At 44.3% G+C, this 23987-nt stretch overlaps 1 protein-coding gene across 1 annotated transcript in view; it reads left to right on the top strand.

Moving 5' to 3' along the window:
• The window catches only part of LOC119945435 (cytochrome P450 7B1), a 168467-nt gene that overhangs the window by 17895 nt on the left and 126585 nt on the right, over positions 1-23987 (top strand). The gene's annotated exons all lie outside the window — the stretch shown is intronic.

Raw genomic sequence — 23987 nt, 5'->3', positions numbered from 1 at the left:
TCATCCTGCCTACTCCACTTGTCAGCTGTGTGACATTGGGCGAGTCACTTCACTTCTCTGGGCCTCAACTCCCTCATCTGTAAAACGGCTGTGAAGACTGTGAGCCGCCCCATGGGGCAACCTAATCACCTTGGAACCTCCACAGCACTTAGAACAGTGCTTTGCACATACTAAGCACTTAAAAAATGTCATTATTATTATTATTATCCTGCCTACTCCACTTGTCAACTGTGTGACTTTGGGCGAATCACTTAACTTCCCGGGGCCCCAGCTCCCTCCTCTGCAAAATGGGGATTAAGACTATGAGCCCCCAGTGGGACAACCTGATCACCTTGTTAACCTCCCCAGTGCTTAGAACAGTGCTTTGCACATAGTACGCGCTTAATAAATGCCACTATTATTTTCCCGTCTACTCCACTCATCAGCTGTGTGACTTTGGGCGAGTCGCTTCACCTCGCTGGGCCTCAGTGACCTCATCTGGAAAATGGGGATGAAGACTGTGAGCCCCACGTGGGACAGCCTGCTTACCTGGTATTCATTAATTCAATCATATTTACTGAGCACACCTGGTATCTACCCCAGTGCTTAGAACAGAACAGGGCCGGGCACATAATAAGCGCTTAACAAATACCATCGTTTTTTTTTTTTTTTGAGAAGTGATGTCACTCAGTGGAAAGAGCCCGGGCTTGGGTGTCAGATGTTGTGGGTTCTAATTCTGACTGTGCCACTTATCAGCTGTGTGCCTTTGGGTGATTCACTTCACTTCTCTGGGCCTCAGTGACCTCATCTGGAAAATGGGGATGAAGATTGTGAGCCCCACGTGGGACAGCCTGCTTACCTGGTATCTACCCCAGCGCTTAGAACAGTGCCGGGCACATAGTAAGCGCTTAACATATACCATCATTTTTTGAGAAGTGGCGTGGCTTAGTGGAAAGAGCCCGGGTTTGGGAGTCAGGGGCCCTGGGTTCTAATCCCGGCTCTGCCACTTGTCTGCTGCTGTGTGATCTTGGGTGAGTCCCTTCACTTCTCTGGGCCTCAGTTATCTCATCTGGACAATGGGAATTAAGACTGTGAGCCCCACGTGGGACAACCTGATTACCTTGCACCTACCCCAGCGCTTAGAACAATGCTGGGCACATAATAAGCATTTAACAAATGCCGTAATTTTTTGAGAAGCAGCATGGCTTAGTGGAAGGAGCCTGGGCTTGGGAGTCAGAAGTTGTGGGTTCTAATCTCAGCTCTGCCACTTGTCAGCTGTGTGACTTTGAGCAAATCACTTCCCTACTTTGGGCCTCAGTTCCCTCATCTGGAAAATGGGGATTAAAAGTGTGAGCCCCACGTGGGACAACCTGATTTTCCGGTATCCACCCCAGCGCTTAGAACAGTGCTTGGCAAACAGTAAGTGCTTAACAAATATTATTATTATTATTATTATTATTATTACTCCAGCCCCACCCCCAGGCGGGGAAGTGTGGGCTGGTGGAAAGAGTACGGGCCTCTCAGTCTGTTGCTCTGTGACCTTCATCATAATAATTATGGCGTTTAAGTGCTTACTATGTGCCAGGCACTGTACTAAGCACTGGGGGGGATAATTAATTACGGTATTTGTTAATAATGATGGTCTTTATTAAGCGCTTACTATGTGCTAAGCACCGAGCTAAGCACTGGGGAGGTTATAAGGTGATCAAACAGGGGGCTCACAGTCTTAATCCCCATTTTACGGATGAGGGAACTGAGTCACAGAGAAGTGAAGTGACTTGCCCAAAGTCACACAACTGACAATTGGCGGAGCCGGGGTTTGAACCCATAACCTCTGACTTGAAAGCCCATGCTCTCTCCACTGAGCCACGCTGCTTCTATTTTTTGAGTGCTTACTACGTTCCAGGCGCTGTAGTAAGTGCTGGGGAGGATAATTAATTTATTATGGTATTTAGGCACTTATTATGTGCCAGACACTGTACTAAGCGCTGGGGGGGGGATAATTAATTATTTATGATATTTAAGTGCTTATGTGCCAGGCACTGTACTAAGCACTGGGGGGGAGAATTAATTCACTAATTATGGAATTTGTTAAGCATTTACTCTGTGCCAGGCACTGTACTAAGTGCTGGGGTAGATACAAGGTAATCAGGTTGTCCCATGTGGGGCTCACAGTCTTAATCACCATTTTATAGATGAGGGAACTGAGGCATAGAGAAGTTTAGTGGCTTGCCCAAGGTCACACAGCAAATAAATGGCAGAGCAGGGATTAGAACCCATGTCGTCTGACTCCCAAGCCCGTGCTCTTTCCACTAAACCACAAGCAAATTGGGTTGGACACGGTCCCTGCTCCATGTGGGGCTCACAGTCTCAACCCCCATTTTACAGATGAGGTAACTGAGGCCCAGAGACTTGCCCAAGGTCACCCAGCAGGCAAATCACTTCAATTCTCTGCGTCAGTGTCTTTATCGGTAAAGAGGTAACTGAGCATCTGTTATCCCTCCCTCTAGGCCATTGAGCCCCACTGGAGACAAAGACTGGCTCTGATCTGCGTGTCTTGTATCTTCTCTAGTGTTCAGTGCTCAGCATATATTAAAGTGTGTAAGGATTGGAGAGAGGATGAGGATTGGGGATTGAATCATCTGGTTCACCATCACTTCTTGGATTTATTCCCTGTGCCCTCTACCCACAAGTTACATCCTGTGTTCAAAACACAATTTTGGCACCTTTGGCGATATTGTTCCCAATATCCCTGGTTTGTCCTGTATTCTTCTGAGGTATAAATAGGCCCATTCAACAGTTGGGACCACTCTTCTCCCTGCCCTTCCAATGCGTGTTCCCGGAGGTCAACCGATCAATAGAAGCCATTGAGTTGCTTCCTGTACACAAAACACTGTTCTGAATGCTCGTACTAATTTCCAAGTCTGTGCACTTGGTAGGCACATACTTGAAGGCTCCACTGTACCCTGAGGAGGCGGCTTTATTGTAAATGGGAACAACTCCGTGAATTGTTTTTTTCATGGGGTGTTTGAAAAGGGTTTAGTGTGTTCTGTTTTGACGAATAGGGGAATGTTATGGAGAACATGAAATAATTATGGTATTTGTTAAGCACTTACTATGTGCCAAACACAGTGCTGGGGTAGATCAGTAAGATGCAGTTTGTGTCCCACGGGGGGCTCAAAGTCTAAGTAGGAGGGTGAAGTCATAGAGAAGTTAAATGACTTGTTCAAGATCAAACAGTAGGCAAGTGGCAGAGCTGGGATTAGAACCCAGGTCCTCGGACTCTCAGGCTCTTCTCATTAGCACAGACTGCCTCCACACTGTTCATAGAAGTGGGACAGTACTCTGCACATGGTAAGTGCTTAGTCAATCCATCAATTGCACTTATTGAGCACTTACCGTTTGCAGAGTACTGTACTAAGCGCTAAGTACAGTGTAACAGAGTTGGTAGACTTGTTTCCAGCCCACAACATGCTGACAGTCTAGAGGGAGTCAATCAAACCAATCAAATATGATTGATTGGGAGGCAGGTAATCCCGCTTCTAGACTCAGCTTTGCCTCTGTTTCCCTTGATCGTGGGCAAGTCCCTTAACCTCTCTATGCTTCAGTTTCTTCATCTGTTCAATTGACGAGATCCCTCCATGCTTTACCTCCTAGTTTGCAAGCCCTATATTGGATAGGGACTGAGTCCGATCTGATTATCGAGTATCTGCCCAGTAATAATAATAATAATAACAACGATGGCATTTAAGCGCTTACTATGTGCAAAGCACTGTACTAAGCGCTGGTTTCGCAGTTTCTTGGGAACCAGGAAGTATTAATAAATACCATAATTATTATTGTCGTCATCACAAATACAATGCATAAGGTAAATTTAGTTAAAATAGGAAGGGTATTATAGTGGCAAAAGCCTTCAATTGGAAATCTCTAAAGAAATAGAGGGGGCAGGTTTATTGAACATTATAAATGGGAAAAGAATGTATACTATTGTTTTTGCTAGTCATTTATTAACCCTTACTACTTATATATTTCAATCCTATCCTCAGCACTCATATGTGCATGGGTTATTTATTTGCATATCCAATTATTTATTAGTGATTTCATCCCAATTCATTCTTACCCTTTCCTGTTAAATCCTTAGTCTTTCTTCTGCTTCCTCTCTTTGTAAATGATTTTTGTCCATCTGTTCATCCCATTAGATGGTAAATTCCTAGAGGGCTGTGATCCTGTTGCCGAATTGCACTTTCCAAGCTCTTAGTACAGTGCTGTGCACACAGTAAGAGCTCAATAAATAAGATTGAATGAATCCCGCGCCTTGCTTCTGTTTGTCCTCTTGTACTACAAAAACGTTCAGGACATGACCTCAAAAAACTCTAGTGGTCGCCCATCCAACTCTGCATCAAGCAAAAACTCCTCACCATTGGCTTTAAAACAGTCCACCACCTTTCACCATCCTACGTCACCTCGTGTTTCTGCATCTACAACCCAGCCTGCAAACTTCACTCCTCTAGTGCTAACCTTTTCACTGTGCCTCGATCTCGAAGACAATGATTCTTCCCACCTTCAAAGCCTTATTGAGGACACATCTCCTCCAAGAGGCCTTCCTTGACTAAGCCCTTCCATTCCTTTGCTCCCATCCCCTTCTGCATCACCTTGACTTGCTCCCTTTGCTCTCCCCCCGACCCCCAGCCCCAAGGCACTTATGTACATATCTGTAATTTATTTGTATTGATGTCTGTCTCCCTCGCCTCTGGATTGCAAGTTCATTGTGGGCAAGGAATATTTCTGTTATACTGTTGTACTCTCCCAAACGCTTAGTACAGTGTTCTGTGCTCAGTAAATAGGATTGAATGAATGAATGCTCTTTCTAAGTGCTCACACTCGGTAGGCCTGCAGTAGATGATATTGAAGACTATGATCCTTTTAGATTTCTTGCACAGAGCCTATTTGCTTTCTACTAAATTCCAAAGTATTTCCACAATGGTGTTCCTGATTGGATAGACTCCAGATTTAAGTTTAAGATAGAATCCTTATTTAACTGATGAGGAAATTGAGTCTCAGAGTAGTTAAATGACTTGCAGGACCCATTGCGGAACACTATCTTACCTATTGGAGCCTGATTTGAAAAGCCAGCTCAAGAAACCCATTGCGAAGCCAAGGTTCGAGCAAGAAAAGGGTCATTTTTCTCCAGGCTTACAGCAGGAAAGTGAAGATGATGAAAATGGAAAGTTATCCAGAATTTTCAAACCAAAAATGCAGTGTGCCTCAATCTGGGTATTTCCAACTGTGGTATCTGTCAGGCACTCATTTCCTGGGTCATTGCTTTCCACTTTGCTTGGCTAGTGTAGGAGTGGATGAGAGAGCTATAGCCTTTATTCTTAAACATACCCAACTCAAACTGTCCTCCTGTGAAGTCAGCTAGCCCACTGCACCTGGAAGAAAGTTAGAGAACTTGTGTGGAGGGGATTTGAAAGTTTGGAGTTTCAGGCCTGGAGGAGGAGTTCTGTGATGAATGCAGAATTTAATTCATTAGGCCTCGCCAAATGATATAATTTGGCTTGCTGTCTGACTGCCCAGCAAAACAACTTTAAATTCAGGAGTTGGGAATTGTGGTTTTTTGTTGTTTTTTTTTTTTCAAGTGCCTAAAGTTTTCCTCTGGGAACTTCAGAAAAACATTAGAGCTTTTTTGGCATGAGATCTCTTTTTCCCTTCTAACAAAATGAAGAGATGTTACAGTCCTTAATGGATTTATTTTCATTTTGGGAAAATGTTATCAAATACATTCGCAGCACATGGATATGAAAATACTCTGCAGTAGTGAATAAAACCCTGGACTCTTTGGAAGGTACTAGTCCAAAGGTTTCAATAAGTACAGCCTTGTAGATAGGTTCCAAGCTCAGATGGGTGAGTCCCTGGTTACCAGCCTTGCCTGCACCCTCCAGAGCAAAGGTTTTTGGATTGTTGTCAGCCCGGGTGGCCCAAGCCCCCCAATAGTAATTTTGGTATCGATTAAGCATTTGCTTAATGCTTGGATAGGTACGTGATATTCGAGCCACACATGCTCCTTGCCCTACCATAGGCTCATAATCTAAGCGGTAAGAAGAGCACGTATTCATTCATTCATTCAATCGTATTTATTGAGCGCTTACTGTGTGCAGAGCACTGTACTAAGCACTTGGGAAGTACAAGTTGGCAACATATAGAGACGGGCCAACAGTGGGCTCACAGTCTAGAAGGGGGAGACAGACAACAAAACAAAACATTAACAAAATAAAATAAATAGAATAAATATGTACAAATAAACTAGAGTAATAAATACATACAAACATATATACATATATTAATACAAATAAATAAATAAATTACAGATATATATAGTTGTATATATGTGCTGTGGAGAAGGGAGGGATGGTGAATGAAGGAGCAAGTAAGAGCGGCGCAGAAGGGAGTAGGAGAAGAGGAATGGAGGGCTTAGGGAAGGCTTCTCGGAGGAGAGTGTCTCCTCCCTATTTTTCAGATGAGGCTCAGAGGGGGTAAGTGACTTTCCCAAGGTCACACAGCAGGCCATTGGCAGATCTGACTCTAAAACTAGGTCTCCTGACTCCCAATCCTGTGCAGTTTACACTAGGCCACACTGCCTGAGTTCAAACACTGAGGCTCTTATCGTCAGTTGTCTGTTGAATTTCTTATCTGTGGTGGATTTCTTTTCTAGCCCGGCAGGCCTTCTGTGGGCAGGGCCGATACTAGACATATGAAGAACTTACAGTTGGAAGTGTAGGTGAGGAGAGGTGGTGGTGGGGTATAGAGGGGAGGTAAAGGAAAGGAAAGAGAGGTCTGTCTAAATACAAGGTTGCCGTCGATACGGTTGTTTGCGGCATTCATAGGCAAGGGGGGAGTTACCTGCTGTGTAGTGCAGGTAAGTGTAGTGTTTTCTGGCTCAATTATTCAGGGTATGGTTACTCAAGGTAGTAATAGTTGTGGTAGTATTTAATAATAATAATAATGGCATTTATTAAGCACTTACTATATGCAAAGCACTGTTCTAAGCACTGGGGAGGTTACAAGGTGATCAGGTTGTCCCACAGGGGGCTCACAGTCTTAACCCCCATTTTACAGATGAGGTAACTGAGGCCCAGAGAAGTTAAGTGACTTGCCCAAAGTCACACAGCTGACAACTGGCAGAGCTGGGATTTGAACCCTTGACCTCTGACTCCAAAGCCCGTGCTCTTTCCACTGAGCCACACTGCTTCTCTAGTGAGCAACCAGTAGGGTAGACCCTGAATTAGGCACTTGAGGAGTACAAACAAAAGAAGCAGTGTATATTCCAAGCCCATAAGGAGCTTACACTTTAACAGAGGAGACAAACAAAAATATTTACTAGAGAAAGGGAGGAATTTATAGAGCAGATGGGAGGTCTCTTGAGAAACAGCTGGGAAGCGAAAGGACGAAGAAGTAGCAGTGTAGTGCTGAAGGAGTGATGGGGATTCTTTGGGAAGTTCATTTGTGATGGTTTTGATTTCACCAACAAAGTGGTTGACATGGTTCTGGTAATCCTTTTCCCCTTGCTTCCTTTAAATTCCCCTTTTATAACCTTTTCCCCTTCTTCCCCTATCCTCCTCCTAATAATAATGGTGACACTAGGGGAAAAGGAAATAAAAGGGGGATAAAGGGAGTACTCTCCCCTTAGTAAAGTGGTCTGCACTCCATAAATGTGATTGAATGGATATTATGCACTATTGTTTTATATATATATCTATATGTATATATATATATATATACATAAAATGATTGTGGTATTGGTTAAGAGCTTAATATGTGCCAAGCACTGTGCATAGGTACAATCAGATCAGGCACAGCCCCTGTCTCACCTGGGGCTCACAGTCTAAAGAGCACGATAAAAGGCATTCAATTCTCACATGACCTATGAGGAAACTGAGGCCCAAGGAAGTTATGTGACTTGCCCAAGATCACCCAGGAGGTAAGTGGTAAGGCTGGGATTAGAACCCAGTTCCCAATTCTCAGTCCTGTGCTCATTTTACACCAGGCCACCTTTGTTCTTCATTCCCAGCCTGTTGCCTTGACCCCACCCACCATCTCTCTCTTAATTTCCCTTTTCTCCCTGTTCCACTCCCTTCGCTGCCTCCCTAGGCCCTGTTGTTGCAAACCTAAATAATAATATTAATAATAGTATTTGTTAGGTGCTTACTGTGGGCAAAGCACTGTTCTAAACGCTAGGGGGATGCAAGGTAATCAGGTTGAACCACGTGGGGCTCACAATATTAATCCCCATTTTACAGATGAGGAAACTGAGGCCCAGAGAAGTTAAGTGACTTGCCCAAAGTCACACAGCAGACAATTGGTGGAGCCGGGATTTGAACCCATGACCTCTGACTCCAAAGCCCGTGCTCTTTCCACTGAGCCACGCTGCTTCTCAAATGCTTAGAAGACTGCTAAGTTCTTAGCGCAGGACTCTGAACACAGTCAGTAAATGCTATTGATTGAGCGATTTTTACAATTTTTCCCAATCACATTGCCAGGATTGTTCTTAGCTCCCCCTGCTAGTTTCCCAAAGAGGTGATGACGGATGATTCAGGCCAGTCATGGAGACTTGGAGACTGAGACCTGAGCAGAGAAACCCATTCAAGTGCTAGGTGCCACTCACATTCCATCCTCCCTGGTAGCCGTGTTTCCCTGGGGCTGCAACACATCATCAAGTGCACGCAACGGTGACCGGTTTATGGCCAGAGTGACCGCAGCTATGCCATGGCACTGTAGACCATGAGACGGTTGCCCAGGTAGTCGATCCAATAGCCACCGACGTCTTTATCGTCCAAGAGAAGCTGCGTTGCTTAGTGGAAGGAGCACGGGCTTTGGAGTCAGAGGTTCACATCCTGGCTCTGCCAATTGTCAGCTGTGTGACTTTGGGTAAGTCACTTAACTTCTCTGTGCTTCAGTTACCTTGTCTATACAATGGGGATTAAAGACTGTGAGTCCCCTGTGGGACAACCTGATGACCTTGTAACCTCCCCAGTGCTTAGAACAGTGCTTTTCACATAGTAAGCACTTAAAAATGCCATTATTATTATTAAAGTTAGCTGGCTCTTTCAAGAATCCTGCTGCCCTGTGTGCCCACCATGTGCGTTGCCCTAAGGGGTTCTACAGTCAGCAACCTCCACCCCTGCTGGCACAGCCCCAAGAGGCTGAGATTTCTGTTGCATCACCCAAGCACCTAGTACAGTGCACTGCTCTCATAGGTGATCAATAAACAATATTGCTACTTTTAGGCCCCCCCCCACCAGTGGGGGTCTTCTTGTCCCAGATGGTAGAAATGGGGCCTTAGCCAAAGAACCAAATTCTGCCTGGTGTGACCCACATCCAAGTATCCCACATCTATCGTGAGATGGAAGGATATTGCCTTTTCTCTGGCTTTTGTAGAGACCCCTGAGGGAGGGCTGGGCGGCAAGGCAAGAGGAAGCACAAGCCCCTAGGCTAAGCATCGCTGGCCAAAGCTGACTACAGAATCCATTTCCCCTCGCAAGACTCAGAGCTGGGACCATTGTTCTCTATCTGCCCCCTGGGTACCAGGAGAGCTCCGCACCCTTGGTGGGCGCTTGCCAACTTGTGGAAAGCGGCTCTCAATATAGACGTTTCAAGTACACAGAAGCCCAAACCAGATGAACCCGTGCATCATTTTCCTTTCGTATTGACATTTGGAAAGGCTGTTTAGTTTACTTTGTGGGCCATTTGGAATGGTTGCACATTATTTTTAATACTTCTGAGACCATCGTTTAAGAGCCAAGAACACTTGCGCTACTCTGTTTTTGAGTTGTGCTTTAACAATTATGCAGGCTCTAAAGGACTATTCGCCGAAGGAATGAGGATGGTAAAGCAAAATTAGTGGAATAGCAGAAAAGATGTTTGATGTTTCTACTCAAAATGAAAACAGCAGGATGGATTTTTCTGAATTGTAAACATTAACAGCAAGGACATAATGAGTTGTTTTGAGATGTTGATTTGTTTGTAGCATTGCACAATGGGGCCCACTGATTACTAAATCTTATTAACTATCTTAACCCTTTTGGAACTAGCCCTCCGACAGAGTTTGTTCTCTAAACCTGACTCAGTTCGAAAGTAACTGCTGAACTATCTATCAGTGATATTTGTTGAGCACTGACTGTGTGCAGAACAGTATACTAAGCATTTGGGAGAGTACAGCGTAATAGAGGAGGCAGACACGATCCCTACTCACAGGGAGCATAAAGGCTAGTGGGGGGGAAGAACCGTTCCTTATTTCGGTCAGTAGTATTAATCAGACACTTCCTAAGTACAGAACGCTTGGAAGAGTCCAGTACATTTGAAACAAGATCCATCCTTCAAAGGGTTTACAGTTCATCGGGGGAGCAGGCCTCAAATAGTTTATACACTAGATCAGAGGAAGAAATGCTTAAATAGCAGGGCGTGTAAATTGCGAAGTGCCACAGGTGGTTGTGTCTGGATAAGTGTTCTTTCTTTCTAAAAATGAATACAGCAGAATGAATTTTCCAAGGGCAAAAGTGGGGCGAAATGCAGCCACCCACGAGCTGTGAGGCTGGGTTACAAAAATGAGCAGCTGAATCTAATTAGAGTGTGTGTGAGTGCGCGCTTGCGCTTGTCACTGATGGTCTGGAAATTCCCTTCTGATTTCTGACCTTGATTTGTTTGCCTTCTTCAGCCTCAGTGAGTCCCCAAGACCAGTGTAAAAACCACCCAAATAGCACACTTGTAGTTGATGGGGATTGTTAAAAGTGAGTTAGTAGTTAATTGCTTCTAATAAGTTTGTTCAGACTACTCACTCCAAGATGATTGTTTTCTCCCCTACAGTGAATCATAGATGGGTCTTTATCATTATTATTGTAATTATAATAATTGTGGTATTTAAGTGCTTACTATGGGCCAAACACTGTACTAGGCACTGGCGTAGATACAGGGTAATCAGGTTGGATCCAGTCCCTATTTCATATGAGACTCCCAGTCTAAGAGTGAGGGAGAGTAGGGATTGAGTCCCCATCTTACAGGTGAGAAAACTGAGGCAATGAGAAGTTGTGATTTGCCCAAGATCACTCAGCAGGCAGGTAAAGTGTTCATTCAGTTGTATTTTTTGAGTGCTTACTGTATGCACAGAAATGTACTAAGCACTCGGGAGAGTACAATATAACAATGAACAGACACATTCCCTGCCCACAGTGAGCTTACAGTTGAGAGTGGGAGACAGGCATTAATATAAATGAATAAATTACAGTGATGGACATAAGTTCTGTGGGGCTGGGGGGAATAAATAAAAGGAATAAAGGGGATAAACAAGCACTTACATAGTAAGTGCTCAAATACAATTAAAAGGGAGCAAGTCAGGTGACGCAGAAGGGAGTGGGAGAAGAGGAAAGAGGGCTTAGTTAGGGAAGGCCTCTTGGAGGAGATGTGCCTTGAATAAGGCTTTGAAGGGAGGGGAGAGTCATTGTCAGGATTGAGGAGGGCGGGAGGATGTGGGCGAGGGGTCGACAGCTAGGTAGACCAGATCGAGGTACAGTGAGGTTAGCATTAGAGGAGTGAAGTGTATGATGGGACTTCAGCCAATCACCTTTGAGGAAGGATTTTATTAAATGCTGCCGACAGTATGACACTGAGAACTATCCTAGGCCTTTCGACTGCACGTTTATGAAGCGACATCCCCCAACCCCTCCATGCACACCCTGACAACTCTGGGAGCAAACAGACAAAAAATGCGATCACCAGGATCTTATACAACTGAGGTGCCAAAACATAAGCTTAATTAGTTAAGTTTACCCGATGGAAAGAATGGGTGGGGAAAATTAACCCGGTGCTCCCCAAATGGCATACTTGCCTGTATGAGGGTAGGGTGGGGAGAGGGAAGGAGCAAGAGAATACCTCATTCTCCACAGGGCCTGATAGAGACTAATTTAAGACATGCTCAGATTCACTCCCCTGCTCCAGGCAGAAAATCAGAAGTCCTCCAGCCTCCCTAGAAGGGCTGCCTAGAAGTCCATCATTTCCTCCCTGTGGGCCACCCAGGTGCACATATAACAACCCCTAATTCACACAACAGTCTCCCTGCAGATATCACGTGAAAGGCTCATAACCTCCTCAAAGTAGGCTACCAAGATCTTTTTTGGAATAAAGAGCAACAAGGCTCTGCTTCGTACTGCTACAGAAGGGCATAGTCAAAAATCCAGTGGGTTATGCTGTATCCTAACTTCAGGGCACGTGATTCAGGCATGTTTTCCCTCTATTTCAGCCTCAGTAAAGTCAGTTATGAAACAGCTACGTGTTATCAGGCCTTAAGAGAGGTGGGGAAATGGGCAGCAGCCAGGAGTGACTCCTTTTGGAGGGGAGGAACCAGGTGCAAAGGAGTTCGATTCTTCCCAGTTTTCCTGGCGCCTGACCCTGTGTCTTGGCCAAGGACACCTGTCCCCCAGCCCATTTTCAAAGCTTGTTTCTTGAGTATGGTGCCTGGCACATAATGAGAGCTTAACAAATTCCATTTAAAAAAAAAAAAAGGGTAAGAATTGGAGTTGCGATTAGAACCCAGATCCTTTGAATCCCAGGCCCATGCTCTATCCACCTGGTCACAGTGCTTCTCTTTTGTCTATTGTCTTCTTTGTAACACCACTCTCATTCCCTGTACCCACTCAGCACTCTAACATTTTTTTTCCCAATAAGTTAAACTGCCTCAAAGCTCCCCTAATTGTTCATTAGCATGGCACCTGAACACACACTAATGAATTTTTAGCAGCTGGAATCCTGTGGCTTTTAAATCTCCTGGGGAATGGCAGGAATTCCTCTTATCCAGTCCTCAGGCAGGGACCCAGTTTTTCCAATGATCTAAAATGCTGGGGTAAGAACTCTTGCCCACTTTCCTGGCTGGAACCCTTGTCTGGGTGAAGCTTCCGTTTCCCTCCGTATTACCAGTTTGTGTTAATCACAAGTGGGCTGGGAAATGAGGGATTTCCCTGTTCCAGCCAGAGTTTGACCCAGGAGTAGGCAGGGAGCATAATAATGATGGTAACACTTGCTGTGTCCCAAATACTGGGCTGAATGAACACTGAGGGAGATACAACCTAATCAGGTTAGACGAAGTCTATGTTCCAAGTGGGGCTACCAGTAGTTAATCCTCATTTTACAGATTAGGTAATTGAGGTATGTAGAAGTTGTGACTTGCCCCAAATCACACAGCAGGCAAGTGGTGGAGCTTAAATGCCATTATTATTAATAATGGTGGCATTTGTTAAGCACTTACTATGTGCGGTGCACTGTTCTAAGTGCTGGGGGGGATGCAAGGTGATCAGGTTGTCCCACGTGGGGCTCACAGTCTTAATCCGCATTTTACAGATGAGGTAACTGAGGCACAGAGAAGTGAAATGACTTGCCCAAAGTCACACAGCTGACAAGTGGCGCCCCCAAGTGCTTAGTACAGTGGTCTGCACACAGTAAGTGCTCAATAAATATGATTGAATGACTGAATGAAAAGTGGCGGAGTCAGGATAAGAACCCATGACCTCTGGCTCCCAAGCCTGTGCCCTTTCCACTGAGCCACGCTGCTTCTCTAGATTATTAGATTAGAACCCAGGTCCTCTGACTCATAGCCTGTGCTTTTTCCATTAGGCCATACTATATCTCATTAATTCCAAATGTCCAGTTTTCTCTGAGCTGCCTCTCTTATTCTGGGGAGCCACCTAGGGATATGTATCCTCTGAGCATTTTTCGATTAGGACTGTTTTCCAGCGCCCTCGGTTATACCCTCCCTCACTCAACCCCAGACCTAGAATAGGCTCCCAAGAATGGCTAGAATGCTGGGTTATCTCCCTCTCCCTCCCTTAAGAGAGGAGAGCCAGGTGTGACCAGGAGAGGTAAGAAGCTCTATGCAACACTGCCTCTAATGATTGTAGAATAGAGTACTGAAGCAAGAAGGTATCCCTGAGGAGAAGAAGCTTTTCCAAGCAAACTTCAAAACATTCAGCATAAGAGACCTAATGTGGTTTCCACCACCAATTGAAAAGGACAAGGATTAAGGGGAGGTCTGTTTCAACCCTTCCTTTATCTTTGATTAGGAAGCCAAAACATCCAAAATGCAGGTAGAAAAAATAAAGTTTGCTAGTAAAACTTTCTTGACACGGTTTTGCATTTTTCCCCCCATTCGTATCCTCATTTATGTCAGTTTTCCGTCTTTGAATTGGCAGCGGTGGCATGTTATGTTTGCTACATCTGTACTTTGGCTTGAGACTGTTTAGTTGGCCCCCGACTGTAACTTCGCTTCATGATAAGATCAACAGGAAAAGGTGGAGCTTGAAGGAACTAAGGATTGCTCAGACTCAGCTATAGTCGGTGGCAAAGAAAATGAGAAAGAGCAGTCTAAGAGCATAGTGATTCACTACTCTGATGCATGACATGCTTTTTTCCTGGACTCCTGTTACTGTGGAACGACATCATTCCACAGTGCAGGGTAGTTTAGCGTTCTGGATCTCGTGTTAGCAGCATGAATTTTCAAGATTACTATAGCAACTTGCAAGTCATTCCTTATGTTAGTATTTCTCAGCCTAGCAGGCTGGGTTCCAACTTGGGAAAGTGCTGGAAAAAATTCAAGATCAATTTGCAAAATTCCTTAAGGAAAATACGATGCTGCCTTATCACTTCATATTATTTATTATTATGGCATAAAGTGCTTACTATGTGTCAAGCACTGTTCTAGGCGATGGGGTGGATGCAAGTTAATCAGACACAGTCTCTGTCCCACAGGAGCTCTAGTATAAGTTGGGGAGAACAGGCATTGGATTCCCATTTTATGGCTCAGGCACAGTGAAGTGACTTGCCTAAGGTCCCACAGCAGGCAATTGGCAGAGCTAGGATTAGAACCTAGGTCCTCTGACTCCCAGGCTGGTGCTCTTTCCATAGTACAGTGCTCTGCACATAGTAAGCGCTCAATAAATACGATTGATGATTAGGCCAAATTGCTCATCAGTGGCAGGAAAGGGTATGCTGAGAGGAAGAGATGGGTATAACATAACTTTGGCAAAACTTTAATCCTACCCTGAATTTAGAAAATATTGTTAAGACCATTCATGAACCAGAGACACCTAAAGAAAGCAGATAAGAGCAGATGTGGCTTTTTTTCATTCCTTGTTCATAATTTGCGCCTAGGAGTTCACACCCTCACAAGGCTCTCTGGCACACAGGCATTTCCTATGATAAAGCAGAGTTTTAGATCTCTGTGGCTGTTTTATGGGGTACATTTTCCAACAGACGTGTTATAAATTGGGATCCATTCCAGAACACCTGAAAGAGCAATATGAAATCCCTAAACTATTGTTTAATCTCTATTAATTCAAGCATCACATCACAATATTTACATTACATTTTTTATCACAAACCCTCTAAAAAGAAACCGACTCAAATAATAAAATGCCACACCTAAAGTCAAACAAGAGGAGATTCAAGCCTCTCACTCTGAGACAACCCGGTTATCTCAGTGATGCGCCCCCTGTACTTTCAGACTAATTGATCAATCAATTGTATTTATTAAGCGCCTGTTGTGTACAGAGCACTGTACTAAGTACTTGGGAGAGTACAGTATAACAGACACATTCCCTGCCCACAATGAGCTTACAGTGTAGATGGGGAGATAGGTGCTAGTATAGATAAATTACAGATATGTATATAAATTCTGTGGGGTTGATGGGGGAGTGAATAAAGGGAGAAAATCAGGTCAACGCAGAAGGGACTGGGAAGAAAGAAAATGAGGGCTTTGTCGGGGAAGGCCTCTAAGAGGAGAAGTGCCTTCCATAAATCTTTGAAGTTGGGGAGCGTAATTGTCTCTTGATTAGGTTGATTAGCTTGGATCTACCCCAGGACTTAGTAAAATGCCTGACACATAGTAAGAACTTAAATACCGTAGAAAAATATATTAAAGGAGAATAAAACAATTCAGTTTAATTCTACTTTGTACCAATTTGCCAAGTGTCGAAGTGAGATTCCCCAGTGTAGAATATTCAAGGTCACTTCTGGAACTCTGACAGATGGAAGTCACATTGGTGAACCACGGTCTTCTGGTACTTTGGCTGTTTGTAATGCTAAGGGTTGGTGCTCCAGAAATTTTTTACCTTTCCCTCTGAATTTCTTCAGAACTCTTGGGTTGATGCCATCCACTTCTGATGATAAATACTCAATAAAGCGCTCAATAAATATGATTGATGATCTCAAATCACCCATGCATTTACAACAATTTAATCTAGCTTCCTAAGGAAAACAATTTGGTATAGGTATTTGTCTAATACCTTCCTTGTTTTAAGACCAAACTAAGCATTTTTGGAGCCTCTCTTCACACTGGAATGCACCTTTTACATAAAAATAATGGCATTTATTAAGCGCTTACTATGTGCAAAGCACTGTTCTAAGCGCTGGGGAGGTCACAAAGTGATCAGGTTGTCCCACGGGGGGCTCACAGTCTTAATCCCCATCATTCACCAGGGGGCTTGTATTATACTTGACCGAAAGCCTTAACTGGGAGGGAATGAGCATTCTCTTCCCTTGTGGTTAATCCTGTTTTTGTTGAATCTTCTAAAAATCAATCCTTCCCACTCTCCATAAAATGATCCACTATGTTTTAGGCCCTCAAAATAAGCTGATAAGGCAGTTCAAGGAATCCTTTTTTGCAGGGGAAAATTGGAATTTAATAAATTCTGAAGTTTCTGAGCCAACTCAGCTATGCAAAATGCAGGAGTTATTACCTTCCTGCCCTCATTCCATCACGTTTTTCCTTATGAAATGAAAATGAAAAGGCTGATCCACGATACAGTATCTCCGGGTTTTGAGCACTTATGAATAAATGACCAGTAAATCGTGTGTTTTAATTGTGGATGCCTCTTTTCTGATAACTGTATCATCTTGTGAGGATTTCTTCCCTTGTTTTGTACATAAGCAGTGGTAACTAGGATGAAGTTTTGCAGATTAGAAGCGATGTAAGAAGTGGAAATTTTATATTTTTCCTCACCCTCCATTTGGCCTTTGGATGAAAAACGTATTCTAAATTTTTGGAAGGCAATCCACCCTGACTGGATTGCAAGGGGCAGTGGTATTGCAAACACATGGAAAATTACCACCACCTCCTCGTTTATGACATATCTGCCCCGGAGGGCTTGCAGGGCCCCAAATCTGGAGCTCAGCCCAGCCCAAGTCTACAGGGGGTCAGCAGCATTCGTCCTTTGTCCAAATGGAGATTAGATTGGATTTTTTTTTTTATTTTTATCTTTGCCTGGGGCTGAACTGGCTCTTTCATCTTGGCTCAGGCACTGGCTTCCATCTCTTGCCTGGGGACCACCAGGCCTGGGGGTGTTATGGACCCCCTTTGGAGTCCACAGGCCATGGGAGCGTAGCCAGCGCCTTAAATCGCATTCTATCCTTTGCCCCAGAGTGAGGGCGGTGTAGGTCTCCTGGCCACATCAACCCATGCCTACCACCTAGAAAAGTAGCATGGCATAGTTGTTACAGCACAGACTTGGGAGTCAGTTGGTCATGGGTTCTAATTCTGCTTCTACCACTTGTCTGCTGTGTGACCTTGCTTAAGTCACTTAACTTCTCTGGGCCTCAGTTACCTCAACTGTAAAGTGGGGATTAGATTGTGAGGCCCATGTGGGATAGGGACTGTGTCCAACCTGATTAGGTTGTATCTACCCCAGCGCTTAGAACAGTGCTTGACACATAATGAACCTTGACAAATACCATCATTATTATTATTATTGTTGCCTAGACACTTACTCGTGGCCATCATCAGCCCTCAGGTTTATACATTTATCCAGTTGTAAATTTTATGATTTCTCTGTTTATAAATAGCTTGATATTTGTCGCTCCCATTCATGTGTAAGCTCCTTGTGGGACGAAAACACATTGGGATCCCATTCCCCAGTGTCTATCAATGCAGCCTTTTTCATTTTCACTTCATCAGTAAAGATTTAATGGTACAAGGGCAGGAAGATAGTGACTCCTGCATTTCAGATATCCAAATTGGTGCTGAAACTTTAGACCTTATTAAATCCCAGTTTTGCACAATAAAAAAGGACTCCTTGGACTGCTTTTTTCACACTGTGGGCAGGGAACTTCTCTACCAACTCTGTTACATTATACTCTCCCAAGCACTTAGTACAGTGCCTGTGCAAGCAGTAGGTGCTCAATAAATACGATTATCAGCAACCTAAAACAGAGTGGATCATTTTATGTGGATTGGGGAGGATTGACTGTAGAAAATTATCTAAAATCTACCCCACATACTCTCCTGGCGTTCAGCTTCTCCAGGCTCCTAGCACTCACTTCCATTAGACAAGTTGCCACTTGGGTGTTAGAGTCTGGAGGGCGGGTGAAACTTTGAAGGCTGGCAAAAACCTGGATTAATACAACTCTAAAGCCTGTTGGCAGGGGGTAAAAAGAGGTATGCTATTCAGTGGCTAGGACCAGTTCAATTCCGCCAAATCTCCATGACTCTGGTCTGGGTGTGGCCAGGGCTTCGGATGACTGACTTTTCAGTGGCAGTGACATGGAGCCTTTGCAGCTGGACTAGGCATCAGCTCTCTGCCTCTGCTTGGCTGGTGATGGTGAGGTAAATCGGGTCTAGACTGCATCTCCAAAAGTGACTCTCTTGGTGGGCAGGGAATTGTTATATTGCACTCTCCCAAGTGCTTAATAGTGCTCTGCACACTGTAAGTGCTCAGTAAGTACAGTTGAATGAATGAATGGCTCAATGATGGATAGACTGGAGTTGGGGCCAAGTGTTGATTTGAGGATACAGTTTGTACTTACAGACGCGGTGCTGGGGCTGGTACCTGCTGTCTGTATCTCTGGCCAGAAAAGAGTCCGAAGGGAGGCCATAGAGACCAAGGTGATCATTGAGAAACAGCGTGGCTTAGTGGAAAGAGCACAGGCTTCGGAGTCAGAGGTGGTGGGTTCTAATCCCCTGCTGTGTGACCTTGGGTAAGTCACTTAACTTTTCTGTGCCTCAGTTACCTCATCTGTAAGATGGTGATTAGAAGTGTGAGCCTCATGTTGGACAACTTGTTTACCCTGTATCCACCCCAGTGCTTAGAACAGTGCTTGGCACATAGTAAGTGCTTAACAAATACCATTATTATTATTATTATTGTAGCATTTATAAAGCACTTCCTACGTGCAGAGCACTGGGATGCAGACAAGATGACCAGATAAATTAACCAGTGGGGTTAATTTTTTGTGTCATAACCAGAGTGCAGGTTCAGTTGAAAATGGTCCAAGTGACTGTTCTGGGAAAGGCATGGACAGGGAGTAGAAAAGCTGCTTGCAGAATAAGAGGTGCTGATATCGTTCTATCACACATTTTTATAACCAAAGTGCTTTTTTTATAACTTTGCCCTTTTTTCCAAAAGGAAGTGTTTCAAACTGGATTTTTATTTCATTTCTGAAATAAATGATCTGGATTAATTAAATCTATAATTGTTCTGATGGAAAAAAGTTAATAAAAATTTTCATAAGTATAGGTTCACCTGAAATCAACTCATTTTCCTAGCTGTGCAAGGACCATAACTTCATCCACTAAGCTAAATTGCCTTGCAGCTTACTTGAAATTACAGAGAAAATATATATATATATATATATTTTAGCAGGAGGGCTAGAGATTGATGCTAGCATCTCTCCAAGCCCAATAAGAAAGTATTTTAAAATGCAGGAACAAGTATCTAAAAAATTGGATTTAAAGGATATAAATAAAATGCTTCATTCTATTTTTTCATCTTTCTTGACTTCTTAAAAACCTAGTTAGTTTTCAGCCCCAATTAAAAACCAAGACAACAGTTAGTGAGAACCTGCCCATCTCCTCCAATGGAGGAAAGAGATTCTCTTGGTACGATGTTTACCTTGACCTCAGACCCTTGGAACGAAATCCTGAGGGAGATGCCAGCCACACCGACCCACCGGAGCTCAGTGAGCGGTTTTGTGAGTTCACCCACCACCTCTCAGGGTCGTCTCCCTTGGATGGCCCCACTGGGGCAACTTGGGCTGGATTGGCTCTTGGGTTCCCAAGGGGAAAAGTGGGAAGATGGCCAGGCTTGGACTTTTCCCAGTGTGCTGGGGTGGCCCTGGGGAATTAGTTTGTGGGTTTCTTCTCCTCCTCTGTACTGGTAACTCCCCCATGGGCAGTGCTGGGCCCCTGAAGTCCTGGAGTACCATGAGCTGAATGGGGGCCTTGACAACCCCAAAAGGACCTAAAGCTGGGATGGCTCACTGGGGTGGGTTTGGTTTTTGTGGCCAAGTCCTTGGCCCTTCCCCCAGATAATCAGTATTACTATTATTATGGTATTTGTTAAGCACTTACTTTGTGCCAGGCACTGTACCAAGTGCTGGGGTGGATACAAGCAAATCAGATTGGACATAGTCCCTGTCCCACGTGGGGCTCACAGTCTTAATCCCCATTTTATAGGTGAGTTAACTGAGGCACAGTGAAGTAAGTGACTTGCCCAAGGCCACACAGCAGATAAATAGTGGAACAGGAATTAGAACCCATGACCCTCTGACTCCCAGGTCCTCTATCCACTGCACCATACTGCTCCCCCAGTCCCGAAGTCTGTGTACTCCCCTATGTTCAGGAAAATGAGAGGAGTAATCAGTCCTTCCACTCAGCAAAAACTGGCAGAGGGGAGCCTTTTCTTCCTCCTTTTTTTAATGATGTTAGTCAAGTTCTCATTACATGTCAAGCACTGTTCTAAGTGCTGGAGTAGATATAAGATAATCAGGTTAGACTCAGTCCCTGTCCCACTAAGACTCACAGTCTAAGTAAGAGGGAGGAAGAGTTAATCCTCATTTTACAGATGAGGTAACTGAGGCATAGAGAAGTTAAGTGATTTGCTCAAGGTCACGCAGTGGACAATCCTGACTGGATTGCTGCATCAGCCTCCTTTCTGACCTCCCATCCTCCTATCTCTCCCCACTTGTCTATACTTCACTCTGCTGCCCAGATTATTTTTGTACAAAAATGCTCTGGGCTTGTCACTCCCCTCCTCAAAAGTCTCCAGTGGTTGCCTATCAACCTTCAAATCAAGCATATCAATCAAGCAAAAACTCCTCACTCTCGGCTTCAAGGCTCTCCATCACCTCGCCCCCTCCTACCTCACCTCCCTTCTCCCCTTCTACAGCCCAGCCCACACCCTCCGCTCCTCTGCCGCTAACCTCCTCACTGTTCCTCATTCTCACCAGTCCTGCTGTCGACCCCTGACCCATGTCCTACCTCTGGCCTGGAATGCCCTCCCTCCACACATCTACCAAACTAGCTCTCTTCCTCCCTTGAAAGCCCTACAGAGAGCTCACCTCCTCTAGGAGGCTTTCCCAGACTGAGCTCCCCTTTTTTCTCTCCTCCTCCTCCCCTCCTCATCGCCCCCCCGCCCTGTCCCCTTCTCCTTCCCCACAGCACTTGTGTATATTTGTACATATTTATTACTCTATTTTATCTGTACATATTTATTACTCTACTTTATTAATGATGTATATATAGCTATAATTCTGTTTATTCTGATGGTATTGACGCCTGTCTACTTGTTTTGTTCTGTTGTCTGTCTCCCCTTCTAGACTGTGAGCCCGTTGTTGGGTAGGGACCGTTTCTATATGTTGACGATTTGTACTTCCCAAGCGCTTAGTACAGTGCTCTGCACACAGTAATGCTCAATAAATACGATTGAATGAATGAATGAAGCACAGAGACGTGACATCACTTGTTCAGAGTCTCACAGTAAACGAGTGGCGGAGCCAGGATTAGAACCCAGGTCATCCGGACTCCCAGGCCCACCCTCTATCCATTAGGCCACACTGCTTCTCCTTTCTTCTCTCATCGTATCTCATTCCTTCTGGTCCTTGGCACGATGACCTTCAAAAACGGAATGTAGTCAGATATCTTATTTTGGAAGGCTAATCAGGCTGCCTTGGGGAAAAGCACAGTTTCTTGTAAATTTAGTTGAATCTTGGAATTGAGGTCACTAACTCTACATTCATCCAAAAGAACGCATTTGGATTGTGTTATCTTTCTGCCCTGGGCTCCCTGGAGAGCTCCCAGGGTGGGGTTTTCCATGGTGAATGAACTCTGTCAGGAAATGAAGGGAGGGGCATCACTTTAAGGGGAAGATCATAAACTCGTGCCATCCACTCATGAGGCCAGATACATGCTGGGACACGTAGGTTCTCCAGTTGTTGGAGTTGGAGGTGCTGACTTTTTTCATAATGGGTAGATAATGTTCCAGAGCTGCTTGAAAGTTGATACCAGGGCCAAGAGTTTACTATTCTGGAAAGATTTAACCTTTTATTGAAGATATTTCTGTAATCAAAGCTTATTAAAACCAGATTCCCTTATCCTGCTAGAAAATAATACATTAAAATATAGTTAGAGTGAGGTAAGAAAGTGAACCCTTGCCCACATCTTTGGCTTCTGATGTAAGTCAGGAAGTGGGCTGATTGGGAAATCAGTCAGTAGATTCAGCAGCTCTGGAATACAGTCAAAATTTTCATCTGTTCCTCTCTGGTTTGGTTTTCATGGGAATCTGTCTACAAGATTCGGCATATATGTTTCCTGCTGGGTGATGGGGAGACAATAGGAGCTGTAAAAGCTGTTAGTCTCCCTCATTTAGAGTGTAAGCTCCTTGTGGGCAGGCATCCTGTTGCTTCCTTTTGTTGTACTTTCTAAAGGCTTAATCAGTGCATCCTACGCAGTGGGTGCTCAGAAAAAAATCATTAGTACTATTACTGTTATTGCTGATGATGCAGTGAGGCAAACTAGGAGCCTTAATTGGTTTAATGGTTTGGAAACTCTGGGAGAATTGTGCATTTGTAGATAACCCATATCATGAGAAGAAACGAGGCTTAGTGGAAAGAGCTCAGGCCTGAGAGTCAGGACCTGGGTTCTAATCCTGTAATCCCAGCTCTGCTCGTTGTCTGCTGTGGAACTTTGGGCAAGTAACTTAACTTCTTTGTGCCTCAGTTTCCTCAACTGTTTAATAGGATTAAAAATCTGTTCTCCCTCCTACTTAGACCGTGAATCCCATGTGGGACAGGGACTCTGTTCAACCGGATGAACTAGTATGTATCCCAGCGCTAAGAGCTGGGCTTGACACATAGTAAGCGGATAGCAAATACCATAAAAAACCCCAGCCTCGGCTTACTGTTAGATTTTAAGATCAATACTAAATGAACCAGAGCAAACACCATTTCCGTAGAGTTTGAGAACAGTGTCATGTCTAAGTTGGCCATTTGTCTGGTTTCCAGTTGATCCAGTATAATTTATGTCTGGTATTTTTATTCTAAGCACCAAGCCTTCCCAGGTTCAACTCCTGTTGCCAAGTCCCATGGCACAGAAAGGGTGCCCATGTGGATATGCACTTGGGAATGGGATCACCCATCTACTCCAGAACTTAGAACAGTGTTTGGCACATAGTAAGTGCTTCATAAATACCATAATAATTATTACTACTACAAAGGTTCCAGAGCAAGATGGGGTCTGGAGACCTACCGTAAGGTGGTTTGGTAATAGAAGCACCAAATAGATACATAGTTATTTTTGAGTCTTTCCCTGACTAAGCCCTCCCATTTCCTCTTATCCCACTCTCTTCTGCATCGCCCAGACTTGCTCCCTTTATTCTTTCCCGACGTATCTGTAATTTATATTGATATCTGTCTCCCCCTATAGACTATAAGTTTGTTGTGGGCAAGGAATGTGTCTGTTGATGTACTCTCCCAAACGCTTAGTACAGGGCTCCGCAAACAGTAAGTGCTCAATACATAGTATTGAATGAATGAAATATGACACCAGAGGCCTTTTAAGTCTGGTATTTTTATTCTAAGCACCTCAGCCTTCCCTGGATTCAACTCCGGTTTCCAAGTTATATGGCACAGAAGGGGATCGCAGGGGTTCTGGAGCAAGACAGGGTCTGGAGACATTCCCCCTGCTCTGTAGATTTTCTGTC

Source organism: Tachyglossus aculeatus, chromosome 25 (assembly GCF_015852505.1).
Source record: "Tachyglossus aculeatus isolate mTacAcu1 chromosome 25, mTacAcu1.pri, whole genome shotgun sequence".
In the NCBI taxonomy this organism is placed as follows: Eukaryota; Metazoa; Chordata; class Mammalia; order Monotremata; family Tachyglossidae; genus Tachyglossus; species Tachyglossus aculeatus.
This window is presented reverse-complemented; position numbering and strand designations above follow the sequence as displayed.